Below are 23,928 nucleotides of genomic sequence, written 5' to 3' on the forward strand. Positions count from 1 at the left end.
AGTTGTGGCGCGTGGCCTTAGTTGCCCCGTGGCATGTGAGACGTTAGTTCCCCGATGAGGGATTGAACCCGCGTCCCCTGCATTGGAAGGTGGATTCTCTACCACTGGACTACCAGGGTTAGGGTTAGGGTGTACTTTAAATGGTACATTCCTACTCAGGAGGTGGTTCCCTCTTGCTCATAGATTTTGTGATATTTTGGTTTCCAAAGAAACCAAATGTTTCACCCTACAAGCACCTACAAACATTTCTATTCTGGCATTAGATCTGGGAAAAATGGAAGACAACATGGAGGGTAATTTCTACTTATATATTTTTGAAAATTTTTCTATATAGTACTTGTTGATTTTGCATTATGATCTTTTTTAATATAGACATTTAAGGCTATAACTTTCCTTCTAAGCACAACTTTAACTGCATTCCACAGATTTTATGTTGTATTTTCATTACCATTTAGTTCAAAATATTGTCTAATTTCTCTTGTAATTGATTTTTTGTGTGTTTCCCTTTGTTGAAAGCTTTTTATCCAAATGCAGTCACATACATTTCACTACATACTACTATAATTTTTATTCTAATACAGTAATACTCCTTCAACTTATCAGATCCCTTTCATAAGAGAAGTTAGCATATATGTAATTTATGTTTTGATCCAGTGATTATTTAGAGTTTTATTGTTTACTTTCCAAATATGTAGTGTTTTCCTGGTTTACATATTGGTATTTGTGAGGACAATGTTAACACAGGGGGTCTGGTTGCTGACTCCTTCATGTCTCTGAGGGAACCTGGAACCATGATTGACTCTTGGTTAACCCCTGGGAATGTGGCCCTCCGCATGTTTTTATGTTAATGGTTGATTTAGTTTTGAACACCAGGAGCAATAGACCGTGCTGTACCTGTTTGTCAGAACTGCTTTGTACAAACATCCAGATTGATGAAGTGTACCTAGTTTCATTGTTGGGGTCCTGAGTTTCAGTTACCATGGCGGTCAAGTAGCAGGATATGCCTGTATGACCAGCCTTTCTTACAAGCCATGAAAGCTGAGTCTCAGTTGCTCTTTCTGCTCTTCCCTGGTCAGAGGTATTTTGCATATATCCCTATAGTTTGCTTCTTGAGAGAGTATGTATAAAAAGGTCTGTGACCTCTCTGGATTCTACCCAATGCATATCTTTTTCCTCCTGCTTTTACTCTGTACCCTAGACTGTGATAAATCTTAGCCATGAGTATAACCTACTGTTGACTCTTCCGTGGTGAATCACAAACTTGAGGGTGGTCCTGTGTGCCCTAAAATGGTATTCTAATTTGATTCTTTTGTGGTCAGAGAACATACTCCATATGATTTCAGGTTTGTTTTTTTTAAGAAAAAAATTATTGAGGCTTGTTTTATAACCTAGAATATGATCTCTCCTGGTAACTATCCCATGTAAATCTGAAAAGAATGTGTATTTTGCCATTTTGGGGTATATCAGTCTATAAATATATATTAGGTCAAAGTGGCTAATAATGTTGTGCATGTCTTCTATGGCTTTGCTGATTGTTCTTTTTTTTTTCTAGTTCAATCCATTGCTGAGACAGGAGTGTTAAAGTCATCAACTATGGTTGGAGAATTGTCTGTTTCTCCCTTTAATTCTGTCAATTCTTGTTTCATATATTTTGAAACTCTGTTGTGGGATGCATACACATTTGGGTTGGTCCCTTTCTGTTGAATTGACTCTTTTATCATTATTGACTCTATTATCATTCTCCTTTATTTCTGGTAATACATTTGGTTTTGAAATTTGTCTTGTGATGTTAATGGCCATTCCAGCCTTTTGCTTATTACTCTTTGCAAGGTATGTTTTTCATCTGCTCATTTTTAACCTGTCTGTGTATTTATATTTAAAATGAGTGTCTTGTAAACAGTGTAGACTTGTGTAGTTTGTTTTATTTTTGCCTTCTGACAATTTCTGCTTCTTAATTGGAGTGTTTAGTTCAATGATCTTTAATGTAATTATTGACATGATTGGGCTTAGGCCTAATATTTTTTATCTTCTACACATCTCTGTTTTTCCTTCCTCTCTTCATCCTGCCTTGTTTGTAGAGAATTTGAATATGTTTTCAGAATTCTCTTTTATTTTGTCTTTTGATATTTTAGCTATTCTTTTTCGTACTATTTTTATAGCGGCTGCTCTAGGGATTATAATATACAAAAATAACTTTTCACAGTCCACTTAATTAGTTAATAATGTACTACTTAGTACATTAGTTAATACTGTACTACTTCAAGTAAAACATCGAAAACTCACAAACTTATAGGTCCACACCTCTATCCTTTTTGTTATAGTTGTTACATGTAAACACACACATACACACACACACACACACACTCCACAAGACACTTACCATTTTAGTTTTAGACAGTTATTTGATTTATAAAGAAATTCAGAGGAAAAAAGCAAAATATAGTCCTCTGTATTTATTCCTCCATTTATCACTTCTGATGCTCTTTATTCATTTTTGAGTGTCCCAATTCCATCTAGTATCATTTGCCTTACATCTAAATAACTTCTAGCATTTCTTAGAGTGCAAGTCTGCTGCCAGCAAATGCACTTCTTATAGTGATCTGCCAGTGACAAATGCTTTTAGTTTTCTTTTATCTGAAAGTATCTTTATTTTGTTTTCACTCTTCAGGGATATGTTTGCTGGATACAGAATTCTGGGTTAACATTTCTTCTCCCCCCCCCCCCCTCCAAGACTTTAAAGATGTTCCAGTCTTTCTGTCTTCCATGGTTTCTGATGAGAAGTTAAGCATTAATCAGATCATTGTTCTCTTGTTGGTGATATGTCATTTTTCTCTGGCTGCTTTCAAGGTTTGCTCTTTATCTTTGCCTTACAATGGTTTATTATGTACCGTGGCTGGGTTTCTCTGTGTTTATCCTGCTTTGATTCATGTATTTTGTATCTGCGAATTTCTTTCATCAATTTTGGGAAATTTTTATCCATTATTTCTACAAATATTTTTTCTCTCTCCTCTTCATCTGGTATTCTATTTACATTTATTTATGACTGTATAATATCATTTAACAGGTCTCTTAGCTTCTGTTCATTTTGTTTAATTTTTTCTCTCTATTCTTCACCTTCTGTAATTTCTGTTGATTTGTCTTTAAGTTCACTTACTCATTCCTCTGTCATATCCATTTGGATGTTAGTCAATCTAGTGATTTTTTTTCAGAAATTATATTTTTTTGTTGTTCTAAAATTTCATTTTTATTGTTTCTGTTTCTCTGCTGAGACTTCCAATTTCTCTGCTGAAGTTTTCATCAATTGATCATTCCAACATCTCTGCCATAATTGAGTCTAGTTCTCATGCTTTCTTTGTCTCATCTAACTAGATTGTTTTGTTTTATTATGCTTTGAAATTTTTTGTTGAAAACTGGACATCATGTACTGAGTAATAGGAGCTGAGGTAAATAGTGTGAAGTTTGATGTTTATCTGGCTAGAAGTTAGACTGTATAGTATGTACTGTAGCTGTAGGTGACAGAGGATAAACCTTCCGCTGGTGTCTTTGTTTTTCACTCCCCTATTGTCTTCAGGTTCTCCTAGGGACTTGTTCTTAAATAAGGTCTGGGATGAGCTGTTCGCTCAGTTTTATTCCCCTGTCATTATACAAGAGTTCTACTGATATAGTGGGAAGGTGTGGGGAGAGAGGAAGTGTTTTATAATCCTAACACTGGGTCTCAGTCTTTTAGTGAGCCTGTACCCCTGGGCTGTGCCCTTCACGACTGCTTCTCAGCATTTGTTTTTCACCCTTAGGTGAAATAGGAAGGCTAGATGGGGGCTGGAATTGGGTGACTTCCTTCCCCCATGTGGAAGGCTAAAGGGGGTTAGAATCAACTGGGTATTTGGGTATTTTGAGCCAATTTGAGTATTTCACTTCCCCAAGGTTGATTAGGCTCTGTTAAGTAGTTTCTCTTGAGGGCAGACCTTGTTAAGAGGTAGAGAATGGGGGCTTCCCTGGTGGCGCGGTGGTTGGGAGTCCGCCTGCCGGTGCGGGGGACGCGGGTTCGTGCTCCGGTCCGGGGGGATCCCGCATGCCGCGGAGCGGCTGGGCCCGTGAGCCATGGCTGCTGAGTCTGCGCTTCCGGATCCTGTGCTCCGCAGCGGGAGAGGCCACGACAGTGGGAGGCCCACGTACCGCAAAGGAAAAAAAAAAAAAAAAAAAGAGGTAGAGAATGTTCTGGGCATATTACAAAGTGGCTACTTTCCCCCTCCCACTTCTGGAAGCCTGAGGGAATTTTTCTCTGATCTTCAGTGTGAGAACTTGGCAGGGCTCCTGGTGGTACAACTCAAAAAAGTATGAGGGTCCCCCTAAGATCAAGCCCCCCTGAAGTTTTTAACTCTCAAACTTGTCCACACTGAGCTTCTAGCAATCAACTACAGTTTAGGTTTTCTACTCTGGTACTGGTTCTGGAGTTTTCTGTTCCTGGGCCTCTGCTTTGGTAAGTTGGATTTTCTGTATGCACCTGTCTGTCTCTACAGTTTTGGGGGCAGTGTTTTGCCCTGTGAGCTCAGTGCTCTGCTGGATCTAGAAAGAGTTGTTGACTTTCAGTTTGTTCACCTTTTTTCTTGTTGTGAGAATGGGAGTGATAAATTCCAAAGTCCTTCTATACCAAGGTCAGAAGTCAGGTTTTTATGAATTGAAAACATTGTCTTCTTGTATTTCATTGAGGATAGCCACTTTAACATCCTTGTCTGTTAGTTCTGGTTCATCTTGGAGTTGGACCAGAATGATTTTCTTTTCTCCTGATAATGTGTTATATTTTGTGTGTGTGTGTGTGCGTGTGCGAGATTTTCTTGATTCTTTGTATGCTGGCTACTTTGGGATTATATCTTGGATGTTATGAATGTTAAATTGAGGAAATTCTGGACTATGTTATTTTTATCCAATAAGTACTATTTCTTTATCTTAGCAGCCAGTTTTCTTGGCTGGGCTTGAACAGCTAACTCCTGTGTAGTAGCTCTTGTCTTTGTTCAGATCTGCTGTTTTTGGATGGGCTGTTAATAGTCTAGCCTGTGCAAGTGTTGTTCAGGGTTTAGTCAGAGATGTGGGTAATCAGGGATTAGGGATCTACTCTTTGGGTCTTTCTGTTCAATGCTCATGATTTCCTGGATTCTTTTTATCTGGTTTTTCAGGTCTGAATGACTGGGTTTTTCACACATGCTTATACTTGTGCTGTGAGCACTTGGGCTTCACCTAAATCCAGACTAAAAGGCACATCATCTCCTCTCCTTCAACTGAGTGCACAATCTGCCAGTGTCTGTCTGCTTCTCTTCACTCATCAGCACCTTCTGGGTGGCAGTTATAGTCTTAGTTCAAAATTTGTTCTTTTGTTTTGCATTTATTCCATACCACCATAGTTAGGATTCAATTACAGATGTAATTGAATACAGAGCTTGGGGGTTCCCTCTGGCTGTCTTCCTTCTGGGATTCCCTCACTTCTTCAGCATTTTCCCAACTCACCTTTACTGGTTCCCTATGCCAGGATTATGTCGGGTTTTTTCTATGTGTGCCCTGTCCTCCACTAGCTGCTGTTCATCACAAATGCTGCACTTAGCCCCAGGCTAAAAGCCATGGTGAGTAAAACTTATTGATATAGTTCCCTGTCTCTATTCCTCCCAGCAGTTGTGAGTTCCCTGTGAGAGTCTGTATGCTTTTGCTCACTGTCCAGTACCTTAAGTTCATTTCTTTCTATGATACCTAGGTTTTGTGGTTGTTTTTTGTGTGTATATGTGCGGGGGACGGAGAGAGTCCTATAGGTTCTGAGTTTATCATATCCAGAAATGGAAAGTTTTGAGGAATACTTCCATGAGGGCAAAAAACCAATTTACTGAATAACCTCTTAGAATCCAAGACCATGTGCTCCTTTAGGGAATGTTGGTAAGACAGAATCCTGTGATGTCCTAGCCTCTTGTTTTCCATACAAAAGGGAGTAGGGGGCAGAGACATTTTAGAGATAAGCAGAATCCTTTAAGGGCTATGAGCAACCTATATGATCCCACCTCACTAAGTTGTATTGAAAATAGAATAACTTTTCACCAAGCCTGGAGATTTTTAAAAAACCTATTTAGAGCTGTTTTAAGTCAAATGCTAGATTCTACTCTGCTTAGTACAATGCTTGTAGTAGGTATTCAGTAAATGTTGTTTCACCATAATAAATTACTCACCATTAATAAATTAACTAAGAGTGAGCATTTTGATTATCTCAGAAATAAGAAAATTAAAGAAATATATTTGTATATTTTTTCTTCTTGTACTCATGTAGATATGCAGCTGATATATTTCAAGCCATTTTAAATAAGATTACTTTGTCCATGATATACTTTGTTATATAGTGCTATATAAATGCGTTTGGGAGGAAGTCCCTGTAATGGTTATTTCTTCTAACTCATTTGCTGAAGGACTGTAGGGAATAGTGAGCTAGATAATTAAATAAAGTTCGTTTTGTAGTTTCTACCTTATATGACAGCCAGAGTAAATGAGATTATTAACTTGAACACCTTAAGAATGCATACAGTAATTAGGAGACTTATAGAAATCATCAAGGAATTTACAATGATAGAAGAGCAAAGAATTAAGGTTTCTCTAATGATGGGGTTAAAGTGTTCTGCCTGTATGTCTGCACACATACAAAGTATAAAATTCATCAAAATACAACTCACAATACTTTTGGCTCATTATCCTCTTGTAAATTCACATGTAAGAGATTATGTGGGGTCTTCATAGCGTTATGGTAAATCACAGGCTGTACTGTAGGTGCTACTCACTATTGAATGGGAATGAGATCAAAGCAGCCATGTTGGCCTGTCACTAAAATGAGAGATTTGGCATTGACTTGTCAGTGTGGTTACTGTAAAAGAGATGCAGTATGGAGCTATTTCCTAAGATTAATCCAGGTATTCAGCATCATAACTCAGAAACTCATTCAATTCTCTGCCCTAAGTCTCCATTTACTTAGTGCTGTAGGCAGATTGGTGGACCCTGAGAAGGCTTAGGACTTTGAAGGGGCTGTGGTAGCTATCTTGCTGTTGGCTCTAGTGACCTGTAGCTATGGATCCCCCTGTATGCACCCCTTTTCTGGGGTTGAAATCCAGTGCCCCAAAGCTGCTTTGAGGCCTGAATTGCATGAGTGAGCACTCAAAATGTGAAAACAATTATAGACCAGAATAACAAGGTAAGGCCAAAGAATGTCTTTATGGATATTCATGCGTGTTGCCAGCAGGATTCAGTTTTTTTCCAGATGATTCTGAAAGATTCGCTTATAATTTAATGAATTTATATTTGATTCTTCTGAGCATCCAGTTACCTTCCTATTGGTTTTGTACCAGACCACATCATTTTATGTCCCTTTGTCCTACCCATCTCTGAGGTAGATGAATGCTTCAGTTCAACGGGTGGTAAGGGGCTGTATTTTCACGGGACTTTCCTTGTGTTTCACAGTGTCTGTGTGATAAGAAGGACAGGAAGAAAATCTGTTTTAGAATAAACTGCATGAGGTGTTAGAATCCTATAATGCTTATTATGAAGTTTGGTGAAATGCTTTTCCAAAGAGAATTTTCTCCTCAAATTAGTAGCTATCAGTAAATTGGTATGTGGGAGGAACCTTCCTGAAGACTGGTGTTCCTTGGTAGCTAAGGCAAGACGTTGCAGACATTTCAGAAGCAGTTTCCAAGGAAGTGAATAGATGGTGAGGTAATTTTCTTTAGTACTTGTATCCTGATAGTCTCCAGAGGCTTTGAAGCTGTGAGTTACAAAATAGACTGATTTGATCTCCTGGGGATATTTGCCAGCTTCATAATTGCACCGAGATTTTTAATGAAAACAAGTGACAACACGATGTCTTTCCCTTTGTTCTAGGAGGGAGGCGATTCCTCGGTGATAAGGAACAAAGTGTAGGTTTTAGTTTGGAAGACTTGGAAAACCAGACTTCTTATAGGCCGAACACAGCAGTATATCTGTGATACAGTTATGCAGCCACCAAGTTGTGACTACTTGTTTTATTGAGATAGCCTTGACAAAAGTCAATTAGACTAAGCAACATGAAGGCAGGTTTTATGTTATTTTGGTAATCAGACTCCTGGCACGACGCTTGGCTGTGGTAGATCCTGTTACATTTTTGTTAGAAGAATGGGAAGTCTATTGTGTTGCAGTGTCCTAGGTTGCTTGACGTGTAGACTTTCCCTCCTGCCCCTGGCAAACAAGTCATTTCTCAGGACTCTCAAGTGTTGCCTGGTCTGTGAAGACTTCATATCTTTTCTGGTTACCACTAACCTGACCATTCTTCCCTTAATGTATCCTTTACTTCCTTTATAGCATCTATGACATTTTAATTTCATTTTTGATGTGTATCTGCCTCTTTATACCACAGTGAGGAGCTCAATTACAGTTTGTTTGTTTACCCTTGGTATATTAGTAGGAATGAGTTTGGCTGCAATTAGCAGAAATGCAATTAATAGAGGCTTAGATAAGAGTGTAGTTATCTCACAAAATTAGTTTGGAGGTAAGCAGTTCAGGGTGGATGTCTTCAAGGACACATACCTTTCTGTTTTTCCAACCCATTAAGTTTAGCATGTGGTTCTCATTCGCATTATTGTACGATGGCTATACTCCACACCTCACATCCGTATTCCATGCAGGAAGAAAGAGGGCAAATGGCAGAAGGGTTTGCAGAGGTATGTCGTCTTGAAAACAAGACTCTTCCCTTACATCACATTGGCTAGAACTGGGTCACATGTACACCCTTAGTTACAAGGGAGTCTGAGAACTTTTCCAGCCCTCCTCCTACAGAAAGGCTGGGGGGCAAAGGCATTGTGGATGGCATTTGTGTAGGTAGTCTACAGTTTCCTGTTGATGATTGGGGTTTCCCTCAAAAATGTCCTGGCACATGTCCAACCAATTATGTCACATATTGAGCATATTTTAGTAGTACGCTTACCATTTTAAATCTCAAGAACAAAATCTGTTTCTTTGCTATTTCTTCAGATTCTTTGCATCTATTTTATTTTTTTTTTATTTATTTTTTTTTTTGCGTTACGCGGGCCTCTCACTGTTGTGGCCTCTCCCGTTGCGGAGCACAGGCTCCGGACGCGCAGGCTCAGCGGCCATGGCTCACGGGCCCAGCCGCTCCGCGGCATGTGGGATCCTCCCAGACCGGGGCACGAACCCGTGTCCCCTGCATCGGCAGGCGGACTCCCAACCACTGCGCCACCAGGAAAGCCCCTTTGCATCTATTTTAAAAGTGTGGTCTGGCTCTTGGTTTCAAATTAAACTTACTTTGGCCATTTTCAAGATGAAGGTTATGGTCAGAGATGGAAATAAGCAGTAGTACAAGAGAATGTGGTGCTAGGAACTTGGCCCCAGCAGTATGGAAACCATTTCCCTGTAAGTGATGGACTCCATAAATAGTCTCTCTGCTTCCTAGGGTTCTGTGATTTCTAGATGTCCTTCAATTCCTTTTTCCTTTTATGAATTGCATTTGACAGAGGGAGGGGATGCAGCACTTAATGGGTCCCCTTATTTGTAGTGTGAGTATATTTAATTTCTGTATCAACACATAGTTTCTGGGTGTCCTCTTTAAACTGGTTGGAATGAAGCTGAGGGCATCTGGGAACCCTTAGGACCCTCTACTCCTTGCTGCTGCTGCCCCCACTCCTATTCTCTACTGCCTTCTTAGGGCACTCCTTCCTGTGATTCGTGACTTTATTTGCATTCCTTATTGTGTTCTCTAGATAGTTGTGAATTGTAATGTCTCTTTCTTTATCCAAATATATGTTTTTTTCAGCCATAAATTCCCTTGTCCTTACTTACGGCAGCAACAGGGAAACACTACAGTCATATCTATTAGACAAATCCCTTTCCTCAGAGACCAAGCTTTCCTCCACAGTCCTTCCCTTTAGTTGTTCTAGGAAAGGCAGGAGGTTTTCTGGAGGTTTTCTGAAGCAGTTTTTAAGTTGCTTCTAGGAAATTTATATCCATTTTGGTAGTGGACAAATTTTTTTCCTTCGAAGGCCACATATATAAGGAGGAAGAGATCAAATAAGGGCCACACATGTAAAGATCCTACTTAGAAGGTAGTTCTTTTGGGTAGAAGTTTTATTTTTGAGAGAAAATGTTCTTCATCCATGCTTTTGCAATTAAAAACAGAGCATAAATGCCCCAAAAGAGCAGAGAGCACAAAATTTTAACCAAAAGCTATAGGTTTATAAAAGAAGAAATACAGCTAGCTCATATATACATTATATATAATCTGTTCAACCTGATTGTGATCAAGGAATTGTAAACTAAAGCAATGAGATACCATTTTTCATCTATAGAATTCACAAATTTGAAAAACAAAATGCTCATACTCATTGTTGACAAGTGTGAGAAATAGTCTTTAAAAGTTTTTTTTTTTAATTATAAAAGGTTAGGCATACTGAAAAGTAGAGAAGCCAGTATGATGAAAACTTCTATGTCTACTATTTTATTTATTTCGAATCTTTTTTTAAAGGCCTAATCCTCCCTAATCTGGTTCTCTTTCTTCCTCCCTCCTTCCTTCACTGTCAACCTCCCTAAAGCCAACCTGAGACAGCCACTTTCTGTAAACAAGCATTCTCGTATACTGGTGGTAAAAATGAAATTGCTTTAAACTTTCTGGAGGGCAAGTTAGCAATATGTATCAATCAACCTAGGAATCTCAGAAAACAATAAGATGTGCACAAAAATATAGGTGGGTACATATCAACATTATTTATAATAAAGAAACAGAACCATCCTAAATGAACACCAGTAAAGCACTGGTTACATAAATGATAACTATTCATACAGTGGATTATGAAGTAGTGATGAAAATTTATGTGTGTTCCAAGTTGTCTGCCCTATGTATATATCATTGAGTAGAAAATATTTCCCATACATGTCATGCAAGAATCGGTAGTCAGTGCAATGGTAAAACATAAAATTTGGTTTTGTGTTATGAACAGTTAAAGTAGAAAAAGAAAGGTAAAGGGGAAAATGGAAAATTAAAAGATTGGTTGAGTTTATAATGAAAGAAAGTGAAGTCGGCAGCTGGTTTGTTTAGGCTGTTCAGGGGTCTTGGTGTCTTAGCCATCAGTTACTGCGTGTTTTTTCTCTGTGTCACCTGGGTGCAGAAAGGCCAAGTGATGGCTTCATCCCTCAAGCAGCTTGTGATCTGGGGGAGATAATACACAGAAAATTGGTGAACAAACAAGAGAGAGTAATATTTGACAAATGAGTACTACAGATTTGAATGCTATAGAAATTTGGAGGACAGAGAGATTATGTCCTGCTGGGCTGATAGAGATGCATTTCTAAGGAGGCAGGAAATTATACTGTCATTAATAATGACTTTTGGATTCAAATATGCCAAAAGGAAGGGACATCATATTTAAATGAAGGGGAACGGTATGAACAAAGGCTTGGAAGTGGGAAAGTATATAGTATTTGTAGACAGCTGGCTTGACTTGATTTGTAGGATTCTTGTTGGAGTGGAAAAACAATTAACAGGGACCAGTACTCAGCCTAGAATGTCACCCTTGTCTTCAGACCTCTGATGCAGCTTTGCATGTAGTTGTGTTTGTTGCTTTTAATTGCAAGTCGCAAAAATGTCAGTTTTAGTATTCGAAAATCCACTGTAGGACATATGGAATTAAGCTGAGAGCTGAAAATTTTCCATTCTTGGTTCACTACTATAGTGGGGACAGCATTAGAGTGAGAAGCAGATCTAGGATGTGCTACAGGGTCTACCAAGCAGCAACTCTGCAGAGTTTGGTTACAACCAAACCAAGCCTTGGTTTCCTCATCTGTAAGACAAATATGATATTATTCACCTTACTGAATTCATAGGGTTTCTAATGTGCAGATCAAGTAAAATGATATAAAGATTCTTCTTGACGCAGTGTTGGAAGGGCAAAAAAAATCTTCAGACAGAACCCCCTCTGTACCCTCTGCTCCCTCAACCTCAACTCTGATGAAAAGGTATGTAACTAAGGGAAATAAAGGATTTATAGAGAAATTTGCAGCCACCTGAAAATTGAGTACTGACATGACAATAGTCCAGAAAAATGTTCCCCCACCCAATACCAGAATACTTAGTGCGTTGTCCCCAGACAGTTGGACTCCAGTATAGATTTGGGGGTTGCTTTTCAGCCATGATTATATTGTAACAAACATCCTCTTTTGTTTTGGCCAGTTGGTCCCAGGGCTGTACTGATTTGGTAAACTCACTTGACAGGCATTCACAATGTATTTCCGAGGTGTAGTAATTCTGAGGGACCCAAGGCTACCCCCAGATGAACTATAGTCCCTCATCCTTAATTATTTAGTGTAGAATGATATTCTGAATTCTCTTGGCCCTTGGGTTTGCTTATCGGCATTTTTTCCAGGGCTGCCACTCTTTTTTGGCTAAGGGCCAGCAGAGTGAGTCAGATCATTTAGGATTTGTTTATAGAGTGGCCATCAGGATATTTGTCAGAATCAGCCAGGTGCAGTGAGTTTCCTTTGGCATGGGCATTCCTCTGGGCCTGGTGTGTTTTTGATTGTATCTAGGAAGTTTTAGGAAGCCATTTGAGTGGGTCCATTTCTAAATATATTATACAAATGTAGAGTACACTGCTTCTGTGCTATCTTGCCATTGGCCTACTTATAACAAAGAAACTATTGAAATTGTGTTGTAAAGTGCCTTATACTAGGGACTTCCCTGGCGCTCCAGCACTTGAGACTCTGTGCTTCTGTTGCAAGGGGGCACCGGTTCAATCTCTGGTCGGGAAACTAAGATACCACATGCCATGTGGTGCAGCCAAAAAGTTCAAGACAAAACAAAACAAAACCTTATAGTATTTACCATATGGATGTTGAAGATATTGTTCATTACAGTATGACACTTGGGATAATTTTTCTCTCTAATCTCAAAATCATAAGTGATAAGCCTTCTAGGCAATTGGTTTGTTTTTATGGTAGGAATTGCATGGCTTATGTAACTAATAGTGTTTTTCTCTTGGCATTAGCTACTAAGAGGTTTATCTCTTTCTTTAACAAAGACACAGAACCTTTCAGCAAGTTTTTTTTATACAAATCTTAGTTCTCTCTCTTGAGGCTATATTATCCTGAAACTCTTCTATTCTTGATTTTTCCCTTTGTCACATTTTCCTCAAATGCTTTTTGTTTTTTAATTTTATTTTATCTTCTTTTATTATCTGATTTTATATAGATCATCTTTAATTCTTTCCAGAACTAGGTAGGGTGTGAGTAAATAAAATTAATTTGATACTGAAATGTTAAGTTTAATGTGTTGAAATGGTGTCTGTTATTTATTATGACTTGGTGGTGATGTAGGATGCCAACGTAGGTGATCTACTGAAGTATATAACAATTGAACTTTTAGATAAGATAGCATGAGAGGTAAAGCAACAAATGATCATATGCCTACAATAACCCCTGCAGTGAATACCTCAAGGTATGCACAAGTTATATCTGCCCTTTCCTGTCAAGCTTCTCAAGTCTCAGTTCATTTCACCAGGAAGCCTTATATAGAAGAGGAAACCCAGTTCCAGATATTTCTCACAATTCACTAAGTAACAAGAACAAAGGAGTAGCACAGTGCACATTCCTTGATCAAGATCAATTCTCCCGGGCTTCCCTGGTGGCTCAGTGGTTGAGAGTCCACCTGCCGATGCAGGGGACACGGGGTCGTGCCCCGGTCTGGGAAGATTCCACATGCTGCAGAGCGGCTGGGCCCGTGAGCCATGGCCGCTGAGCCTGCGCGTCCGGAGCCTGTGCTCCGCAACGGGAGAGGCCACAACAGTAAGAGGCCTGCGTACCTCAAAAAAAAAAAAAAAAAAAGATCAATTCTCCCATACCCACCCTATATGATCCAACTCTTTCATTGCCATATCATCTCTGTTTTAGCATGGGAAAACTCCAATTTTTGTAGTCTATTTCAGCTAGGTATTAAGAAGCAAGCTGATTAAATTAATTTACACATGTGTGAAGAGTCGATAACTGCCTCTGATTTTCCTAGTAATATATGCTGGTTTGCCACAAAGGATAAGATAGCTCTATCTCTAGATAATCTAAATCCAGTTTCTCCCATTTATCTGTCCCAAGGCAGTAATCAGAAATGAGAATAACAGTTTATATTTTAAAATATACACTGCTACATTATTTATGACAGCAAAAAATAGAATCAGTTCTTAATGGCTGCATAAATTTTTATTGTATGAATGTAACAGAGTTTCTTTTGTCTTTTTTTTTAACATCTTTATTGGAGTATAATTGCTTTACAATGGTGTGTTAGTTTCTGCATTATAACAAAGTGAATCAGTTATACATACACATATGTTCCCATATCTCTTCCCTCTTGTGTCTCCCTCCCTCCCACCCTTCCTATCCCACCCCTCTAGGTGGTCACAAAGCACCCAGCTGATCTCCCTGTGCTATGCGGCTGCTTCCCACTAGCTATCTATTTTACGTTTGGTAGTGTGTATATGTCCATGCTACTCTCACTTTGTCACAGCTTACCCTTCCCCCTCCCCATATCCTCAAGTCCATTCTCTAGTAGGTTTGTGTCTTTATTCCCGTCTTACCCCTAGGTTCTTCATGACCTTTTTTTTTTTTCTTCTTAGATTCCATATATATGTGTTAGCATACGGTATTTGTTTTTCTCTTTCTGACTTACTTCACTCTGTATGACAGACTCTAGGTCCCTCCACCTCACTACAAATAATTCAATTTTGTTTCTTTTATGGCTGAGTAATAATCCATTGTATACATGTGCCACATCTTCTTTATCCATTCATCTGTTGATGGACACTTAGGTTGCTTCCATGTCCTGGCTATTGTAAATAGAGCTGCAGTGAACACTGTGGTACATGACACTTTTTGAATTATGGTTTTCTCAGGGTATATGCCCAGTAGTGGGATTTCTGGGTCGTATGGTAGTTCTATTTGTAGTTTTTTAAGGAACCTCCATACTGTTCTCCATAGTGGCTGTACCAATTTACATTCCCACCAACAGTGCAAGAGGGTTCCCTTTTCTCCACACCCTCTCCAGCATTTATTGTTTCTAGATTTTTTGATGATGGCCAATCTGACTGGTGTGAGATGATATCTCATTGTAGTTTTTTTGTTTTGTTTTGTTTGGTTTGGTTTGGTTTTTTCGGTACACGGGCCTCTCACTGCTGTGGCCTCTCCCGTTGTGGAGCACAGGCTCCGGACGCACAGGCTCAGCGGCCATGGCTCACGGGCCCAGCCGCTCTGCGGCATGTGGGATCTTCCCGGACCGGGGCAGTAACCCGTGTCCCCTGCATTGGCAGGCGGACTCTCAACCACTGTGCCACCAGGGAAGCCCTCATTGTAGTTTTGATTTGCATTTCTCTAATGATTAATGATGTTGAGCATTCTTTCATGTGTTTGCTGGCAATCTGTATATCTTCTTTGGAGAAATGTCTGTTTAGGTCTTCTGCCCATTTTTAGATTGGTTTTTTTGTTTGTTATTGAGCTGCATGAGCTGCTTGTAAATTTTGGAGATTAATCCTTTGTCAGTTGCTTCATTTGCAAATATTTTCTCCCATTCTGAGGGTTGTCTTTTGGTATTGTTTATGGTTTCCTTTGCTGTGCAGAAGCTTTTAAGTTTCATTAGGTCCCATTTGTTTATTTTTGTTTTTATTTCCATTTCTCTAGGAGGTGGGTCCAAAAGGATCTTGCTGTGCTTTATGTCATAGAGTGTTCTGCCTATGTTTTCCTCTAAGAGTTTGATAGTTTCTGGCCTCACATTTAGGTCTTTAATCCATTTTGAACTTATTTTTGTGTATGATGTTAGGGAGTGTTCTAATCTCATACTTTTACATGTACCTGTCCAGTTTTCCCAGCACCACTTATTGAAGAGGCTGTCTTTTCTCCACTGTATATTCTTGCCTCCTTTATCAAAGATAAGGTGATGATATGTGCGTGGGTTTATCTCTGGGACAAAGTTTATTTCTGAATAGTAGAACATTTAGGGAATGATTAAATTATGGTACATGAATATAATGTAACCATCAAGAATCATGTTTATGAAATATTTTATTTCATAGGAAGATTATTATGTATGAATGAAAAAAGTTGGACACAAAATGGAGTATCATATGAGCTCAATTTGTTAAAATACAATATTTTATTTTTTCAATAAATTTTTTATTCAGTAAATTTTGCATGTCTAGTGTGTGTCAAGTAGAGTGATTAGTGTGAGGGTATAGAATCAAACAAGATATGCATGATCCCTGCCAGCATTAAACAAAATAGGGCATGATTATGAAATTAAATCTCCCTTTGGGGATTGGTGATTTGTAGTCAAATGTGATTAAGCTCATTTTCTAGTTTGTGGATTCTCCAGGACCTTGGTTTCATTTCTCTTCTGCTTTTTGTCTGGGAATTCATAGCTCTCCAGTTCAATTAGATTGAGTGGTAGAATTTAAAAATAATAGCAACAGACAATTCAAGCCTAACATTCCGCATCATCTTGAGATTTTTATTTTTTTTAACCTATGTGGTCAGTGCTGCCCAGTGGCATCAGTATAATAGCTTCTTCTAGAAATCTATCCTTGTGAGTTTGTGTGGGCTACTTCTGCAGGAGAAGATACTAGTTTGCAAAGGAAAAAAACATTTTTTTAGTTTTACCTGACACGAGCCTTTATAGAATGTGATTCTTATTGTTGGGTCGCATTACGAACTTAATTTTGTTCTCGAGACAAATTTCCTTTAAAAAAATTTGAATGATGCTTATAGGAAATGGACCTTTACTCAGAAATAGTTTTTATTGAAGAAGGTATAAATGTTACTTATTTAGGAAAGTCATCCTGCAAAATAAACCTTCTTTAGAATTGAGGTTAATGTTTTAATTTAATGTTTAATGGACTATGTCAAACCATTAAATTTTGGTTCTCCCAGTAGCTTTACTGTAATATCCTTGAACATATTCACTACAATGATACGCTTTGTTAAATAGTGATGCAACTTATTACATGTCATAGAAAGAGCTCTTCCTTCTAAAGCCTTAGAGGTATATCAGATTTGTTCGATATACTATTTGTTATGATATTTCAATGCCATTTTTGTCATGTGCATACACAGTAGGATAGTGGGAATGTTAAAAATGTGAGAACGGATTTTTTTTCTTGTTGAATTGTAAATGTTGAGCTCTTGAAGTTATTTAGTATATCTGACCTCATTTATTTAAAAAAATTGTAAACCTGAATTACTTATATGATCACATTTAAAGCACCAGTATTGTTGCATTTAGGGCTAAGATTTTGTGCTGTGGTTTGCCTAAGGTAATACAACCAAAGCCACATTGTTTGTTCTTCTACTTTTTCACTCACACATGGTGTCCATTATGCATTGATCTTGTCCAGCAGTATTAACTTTCTTTAACTGATTGTTCTGCTATCTGAAGAGTTGTATTAAAATTTAATCAGTAAACTAAAAATAAGCAGCTAATGCCATAGTGCATTTTGGTAACTCATAAAAGAGAAAAAGAAAGTGAAACCTAATGTGGGCCTGTGAGGTTAAAGGAAGGTGAGTATGTATTTATTGGCTATTCAAAGATATATGTAAATTACAATTTTTTCTCTCTGAGAAGTGTAATGTAATGGGACCACACTTGTAGGTGATACACTTTTCCACTTGCAGATATTTACTGTTTTCCCTACTAGCACTAAACTGCTCTGAATTATATAGCACTATATAATAGGGGTAAAGCCCATCTGTGCCCCTTGTTTTCCTCAGAAAAGCTTTTCTGGACAGTGACTATGGCTAACATGGTTCTTGAGTTATGTCCTGTGTGTGCTGCACTTCCCATCCGCCAAAACGAAGCAAATCCTACCCACATGCATCATCTTCATAGTAGCCTCTCCCTTTTTGTCTCATTTCCACGTTGAAGGTTCTTTCTGACTTACTGCTTTTCTTGCTTCTCTTTTCAAAACATTTCTAGATTTAGAAGAGGTACCTAACCATATTCCTGCTGTTAGTTCTAACTTTCCTTTTATTTTTGATGGCTCTCTTCTGCTCAAAGGTACTTGTTTTCACAATACCACAGAGAACCTATTAGTTTAGAAAATTATGGCATTTTGCTCATCTTAAAAGTAATATTTGCTTAAATGGGCAAAAGATTTGAATCAGGCACTTCACATAAGATGTCCAAATGGCCAAGTAATGTTCAAAAAGGTGTTCAGCTTCATCACTCATCAGGAAAATATGATATGATACCATTAACACCCACCAGAGTAGGAAAGATGAAAAAGACAATACCAAGAGTCTGTGAAAATGTGGAGTAACTGGAACTCTGCTCTAGTGCTGCTGATAGTGTTTATTGGTCCAACCACACTGGAAGAGTGTTGATCGGGTAATGAGTGGAGCTGAATATAGGCATGCCTATGAACCCATTAATTCCATTTTTAGGCATAGACGCAGAAACAGTTACATACATTCATAAAAAAACAGGTACAAGAATGTTCATAGCACTATTTGTAGTAGACCTAAACTTGAGAAAACCCAAATGTCCATCAGTAGTAAAATGAATACATTAACGGGGATATATACCTATCATGGAATTGGTAGTGAGAATGAATGAACCATAACTACATGGAACAATATGGATGAATCTTATAAACATTATGTTGAGCAGAAGAAGCTAGATCCAGAAGAGTATACACTGTGATTCTACTTATATGAAGTTCAAAAACACTCAAACTTCATCTATGATGTAAGAAATCAGGCTGGTGGCTACCCTTGCTGTGAGGTAGTGACTAGACAGGGGGGGGGGTGGGGGGGGCTTCTTGGGTGCCAGTATTCTGTTTGGTGTTCTGGTCTGGGCACTGGTTACATGGGTTGTGCTCACTTTATGAAAATTCAACAAGGAATATACTTAACGATTTGTACACTTTTATGTATGTATGCTTTATTTTAATAATATTTTATATAAACAAATAATAAGTACTGTATTATTTATCTACTGCTACATAACAAATTACCCCAAAACTTAGCAGTTTCAAATAATAATTATCTCCCACAGTTTCTGAGAGTTAATGATCCAGCAGTAGCTAAGCTGGGTGGTTTTAGCTCAGGGTCTTTCACAAGGTTGCTAACAACATGTCAGCTGGGACCTGCAGTCATGTGACACCTCGAATGGGGCTGGAGGATCTGCTTCAAGGTGGCTCAGTCACCTACCTGTTGACAGAGGCCTCACTGAAAGCTCCTTATATTACCACAGACTGGGAAAAAGGAAAACCCCACAGATAACATTTATTTGCACATTTATTTATTTATATACCTATATGTGTGTATAATGTTTTTACACGTTTAAATGTATTTAATGAATTATAATGAATACTGTCATAATTTTTTTCTCCACTCAATACATTGTGGGCATCCATTTTTTTATGACTGGCTCATCTGTAGATCTATTTCATCATTTTTGCATATAGTTTTACTGAGGTATAATCGACATACAGTTGACATACATGCACATAATTAAAGTGTACAACTGGATAATTTTTTGTGCATGTATACACCCATGAAACTGTCATCACAATCAAGATAATGAGTAACTTCTCACCCCAAAAAGTTTCCTCCTGTCTCTTTATCATAATCCCTCCTCTCATTCTTTTTAATGGCTGAAAAGTTTTATTTACATATGTAAAGCATCTTTAAAATCCACACTTAGGTATGCTCACAGGTAGCTCAATCTGATTTTTTGTTTAAATTGTAGAACTCTCACCCCATTTGGAGGAAGAAATCCCCCTCTCCCAGTCAAGAGCACGTAAGCCAGATTGCCTGGGTTAGAATTTGAGCTCTGCCACTTTGCACACTGTATGACCTTTGACAAATTGCTTAATTATTCTGCATCAGATTCCTTATCTGTACCTCTCTTGCTAATGCTAGTACTGTACCTAACTCATAAGATAACAAAGATTAAAGGAATTAGTATACATAATGATCTGATGACAAAGCACTATGTTATTGTCTTCTGTTGTTATTGTTCTCGTGGGTTGCTATGCTAAAAGCCTGGGTTCTCAGTTTCTCCTGATGATATTAAAGCTGTGAGTTGATAGTGTCCTACCTTCAAATATATTACTGGCACCTACTTCTTCCTTTCACTCCTATTTCTTCTGTATCACCTCCCTCTGAGCTCCTTACTAAAGATGAGGAAAGGTATGTATTTAATGCCAGGCTCTTTTGGTATTTAGGTGATGTCTTAGGGACATTTTATTTGCTGAGAGATACCCAAAATAGGATGCTTTAAAAATCCCAAGACCTTATGAGTCAAGATGTCAGAATGCCACTTGCATTTCTACCTTAAATGTTGTTAGTGGTCACTTTGATAGTAGTGGTTATACATGTACAATAATTATTCCTTGAATATATACTAAGTATATATCCTGTGAAAGATCCAAAGAATTAAGATATTTTTTGTCCTTGGGAGGCTTACTATCAACTTGAAGAAATAAGATTATGTTTTGAAGTAGTGAGTGTGGAAAGACTGGGATCAGGTATTAGAGATACAGCAAAGGAAGAGTGAATATGTCTTACTGATTGTTTATGTTAGATTGAGCCGAGGATACTGCCACTGCTGTAAACCATGTAACAGGGGTGTGTTTTACTACTTCCCCTAAACTGGAAACAACCCAAATTTCCATCAGTGATAGAATGAATAAATAAATAGGAATGTATAACTAATAGGGAGTGGGTAGTGAGGATGAATGTACTACAACCACATGCAACAGTATAGATGTTCACAAACACGAAGTTGAGTGGAAGAAGCTAACTCCCAAAGTATACACTATGATTCCATTTAAATGAAGATCAAAAAACACGCAAAACTCATTTGTGGTGTAAGAAATCAGGTTAGCAGTTACAGGTGCCTACCCCTCCACCCCCACTTTCCTCATCTTGCTAATTCAGAGTACTGGGCTTGCCCTGATCACCGTAACCACCATTACCACCATCACCTCCAAGGAGTGATCGGGGCTCTGTTCTTCAGGATTTATGGTCCAGGGGAGTTGCAGAGTGGGCTATCTACATGGCACATTGGATGGGGACTGAATAAAGCCTCAGACATAGGTAGGCATCCTTCTAGCAGGGAGGTCGTCAGCAAGGGGATGAGCACCATCCGAGAGAAGCCCTCACCGTGCACCACCAGGAAAGATTCTGTCCATATGCTTGCACTTGTGGTCTTTTGATGCTAAAACCACTCCTAAGGGACTCTTGGGCATTCAAGTAATGCCCCTCACTAAAATGGCCCAGCGTTACTCACCTGTTTGGTCCCTGCAGATCTGGCCCTTCTGTCCTATGGCCCACTGACTTCTCCCTTTAACCTAAGGGAGCCTTTCTAGCCTGGGATGGGGGAATGAATGGATGGGATTGGAGGGGGAACCCATGCTCTCGTTACATTCTTCAGTCATATTGTCTGCTGTACCTTGGAAGACAAAGTTAGGAATTTTTTTTTCTCTTTTTCTGACCCAAGCTTATCTTTCATTTGAAGCAGTGAGCACAGAATGGCTTAGCTACTTGTGGAGGCAGTAGTAGGTAAGGGTGAAAGAAAAGGAAAAAAACGAACTCTTGGGAGAAATAAAACTTTAAATACCTTAAAATGTCAATCCCACAACACTTGGGTTGAATGAGATAATGATGATATCAATAATATAGTTATGGAATTTAGAGGGGAAGCTATTTTATATATGTGGTGGAGAAAATACTTGGTTTTAGATCTGTGATGTTTCAGGTGGTGGCACGATATCCAGGTGTAGATTTCTCTGAGGCATTTGGAATTATGGAAGTTAGGGGAAAGGTCAAGGCTGGATATATGGCTTTGTATTTTATTGGGGTGGAAGTGATAATTGAAACATTACTGTGGATGAAATAAATGGTTTCTGTTAGGAAATACCGGTGACTTCATCAGGTGATTTATAGGGCATCTGGATTACTTGATGTAAGTTGTGATGACTTCTTTTTATTCACTGAGGTACTTCTATAGCATTAGCATGATTTATTTAGATAGCTACACCACTGTCTTTAATATTTTATTCTGTACTTGAAATATAAGTCCCACTATCATATAAAATTAATATCTCTAACTTAAAAGTTATTAGAGAATTTTCTAACTGTTGTTATTGATAGTGCTAGATCTTTATATTTCAATAATATTTATCCTGGGCCTACTTGTATGTCTTTTGACTTGTTGATTTATGGAAATTCAGTAAGCCATTTCACAGTATAATCCTGGGGTTGGCAAATAATGGCTTGCTTCCTGTTTTGTGTGGCCCGTGAACTGAGAATCGTTTTTACATTTTTAAACGGTTGAAAAATTTTAAAAGGAAATTTCATGACACGTGAAAAATGATACAGAGTTCTAATTTCAGTATCCATAAATAAAGTTTTATTAGAACACAGACACACACAAATGCATTTCTGTGCTTGCTTTTGTGCTACAACAAAATCGAATCATTGTAGCAGAGACCAATTGGCCTGCAAAGCTCGAAATACATACTCTCTGGCCCTTTACGGAAAAAGTTTGCTGACCCCTGGTATACACCACCAACAGTTGTGTCATTGATAAACTACTAAAAGACAAGTATTCAAAAAGAAGTGCTTGTTTACACAGATAGTCATTTTAATCCCGTCTTCCTTTCCTGCTTTATTTTTTTATCCTTTGTATGCACCACTGTTTATCACGATTTAGTATGCTATATGTTTTGCTTGTTTCAGTAAATAAGCACAGGTTTCCGTCTAGGTTGTAACTTTCATGAGGGCAGGGATTTTTGTCTTTTTTATTTACTGCTGTCTCCCCAGTACCTAGGCATGTGGTAGAAACACAATATTTATTTGAGTAGTCACATAGGATATATTTGCGGAATTGAAGAAATGATTGTGCTGAATTGGCTACGTATTACTCTACCCAAATCTGAGGATAACTGGAGAACAGGCCGAAACAAAGCCTTTATGTCAGTTATTATATTTATACATTGAGGTCGACAGGCCTAGTGAAGTGAGTGGCGTGGAGTAAGTACCCAAAGGTTAGAGTAGTTGAAGAATTAAGCAAGCTCTTTAGGAATAGGTTGTTTTATGAATGCAGGGGTATTGTTTAGCGGTGTTCCACTACATTTAGAATCCAAACTATTTTTCAACCAGTAAATCCTTGTATGATTTGACTGTTTATCTCTTTCTCCAACCTCTTCTCTCTTGCTTGCCATGCTGAAGCCATACTGACCTTCTTTAAATTCCCTTAATAACATAAGTTCCTTTATGTATAGGTTTTTTTGTAATATTTATTTATTTTATTATTTATTTATTTGTTTGTGCTGGGTCTTAGTTGCAGCAGGTGGGCTCCTTAGTTGTGGCATGTGAACTCTTATCCACTGCACCACCAATGAAGTCCCAATGTATGGGGTTTTTTTTTGTTTGTTTTGTTTTTTAACTATTATGGCCCCCTATAGATTCTAAGGTCTATTAAGGCAGGGATCAAGTCTGTCTTATTCACCATCAAGTCTGCAGTGCTTACCAAATTTCTGACGTTTAGTAAGCAGTAAATAAATATTTGTTGAATGACTACATACATGATTTAAAGAGCGCTAGACTTGGTGTCAGAACCCCTAGGTTAAAACCCTGTGGAATGTGTTCTGAATCTTAATCTGGATGCCAGTTAGACAGGTGTGTTTGTGAAGTCATTGAGCTGTACATTTCCGAGCAGTTTTGATGCAGATGTGTTGATGAGTTAAAAACAATTCTGGGATGCCCCTGCTTACTGATGATGTGAACATGAGTGAGTCAATTTCTTTGAAATTTAGTTTTATCAGTTATCAAGATATATTGTTGTACCTATCTCATAAGGTTGTTGTGAGCACTGATAAGATGATGTATGTG

At 38.3% G+C, this 23,928-nt stretch overlaps 1 protein-coding gene across 2 annotated transcripts in view; it reads left to right on the forward strand.

Annotated features, from left to right (window-relative positions):
* The window catches only part of PRRG1 (proline rich and Gla domain 1), a 135,982-nt gene that overhangs the window by 28,712 nt on the left and 83,342 nt on the right, over positions 1–23,928 (forward strand). The window contains exon 1 of one of the 2 annotated variants that reach the window (XM_027099944.1): positions 5,504–5,612. The exons of the other annotated variant lie outside the window; for it this stretch is intronic. The gene's annotated coding sequence lies outside the window, so the exon portion shown is untranslated. Of the gene's footprint in view, positions 1–5,503; positions 5,613–23,928 lie in introns of those variants that run through there. 2 annotated transcript variants of the gene reach the window in all.

Source organism: Aethalodelphis obliquidens, unplaced genomic scaffold (assembly GCF_003676395.1).
Source record: "Aethalodelphis obliquidens isolate GAN/ISIS:26980383/991018 unplaced genomic scaffold, ASM367639v1 scaffold152, whole genome shotgun sequence".
In the NCBI taxonomy this organism is placed as follows: domain Eukaryota; kingdom Metazoa; phylum Chordata; class Mammalia; order Artiodactyla; family Delphinidae; genus Aethalodelphis; species Aethalodelphis obliquidens.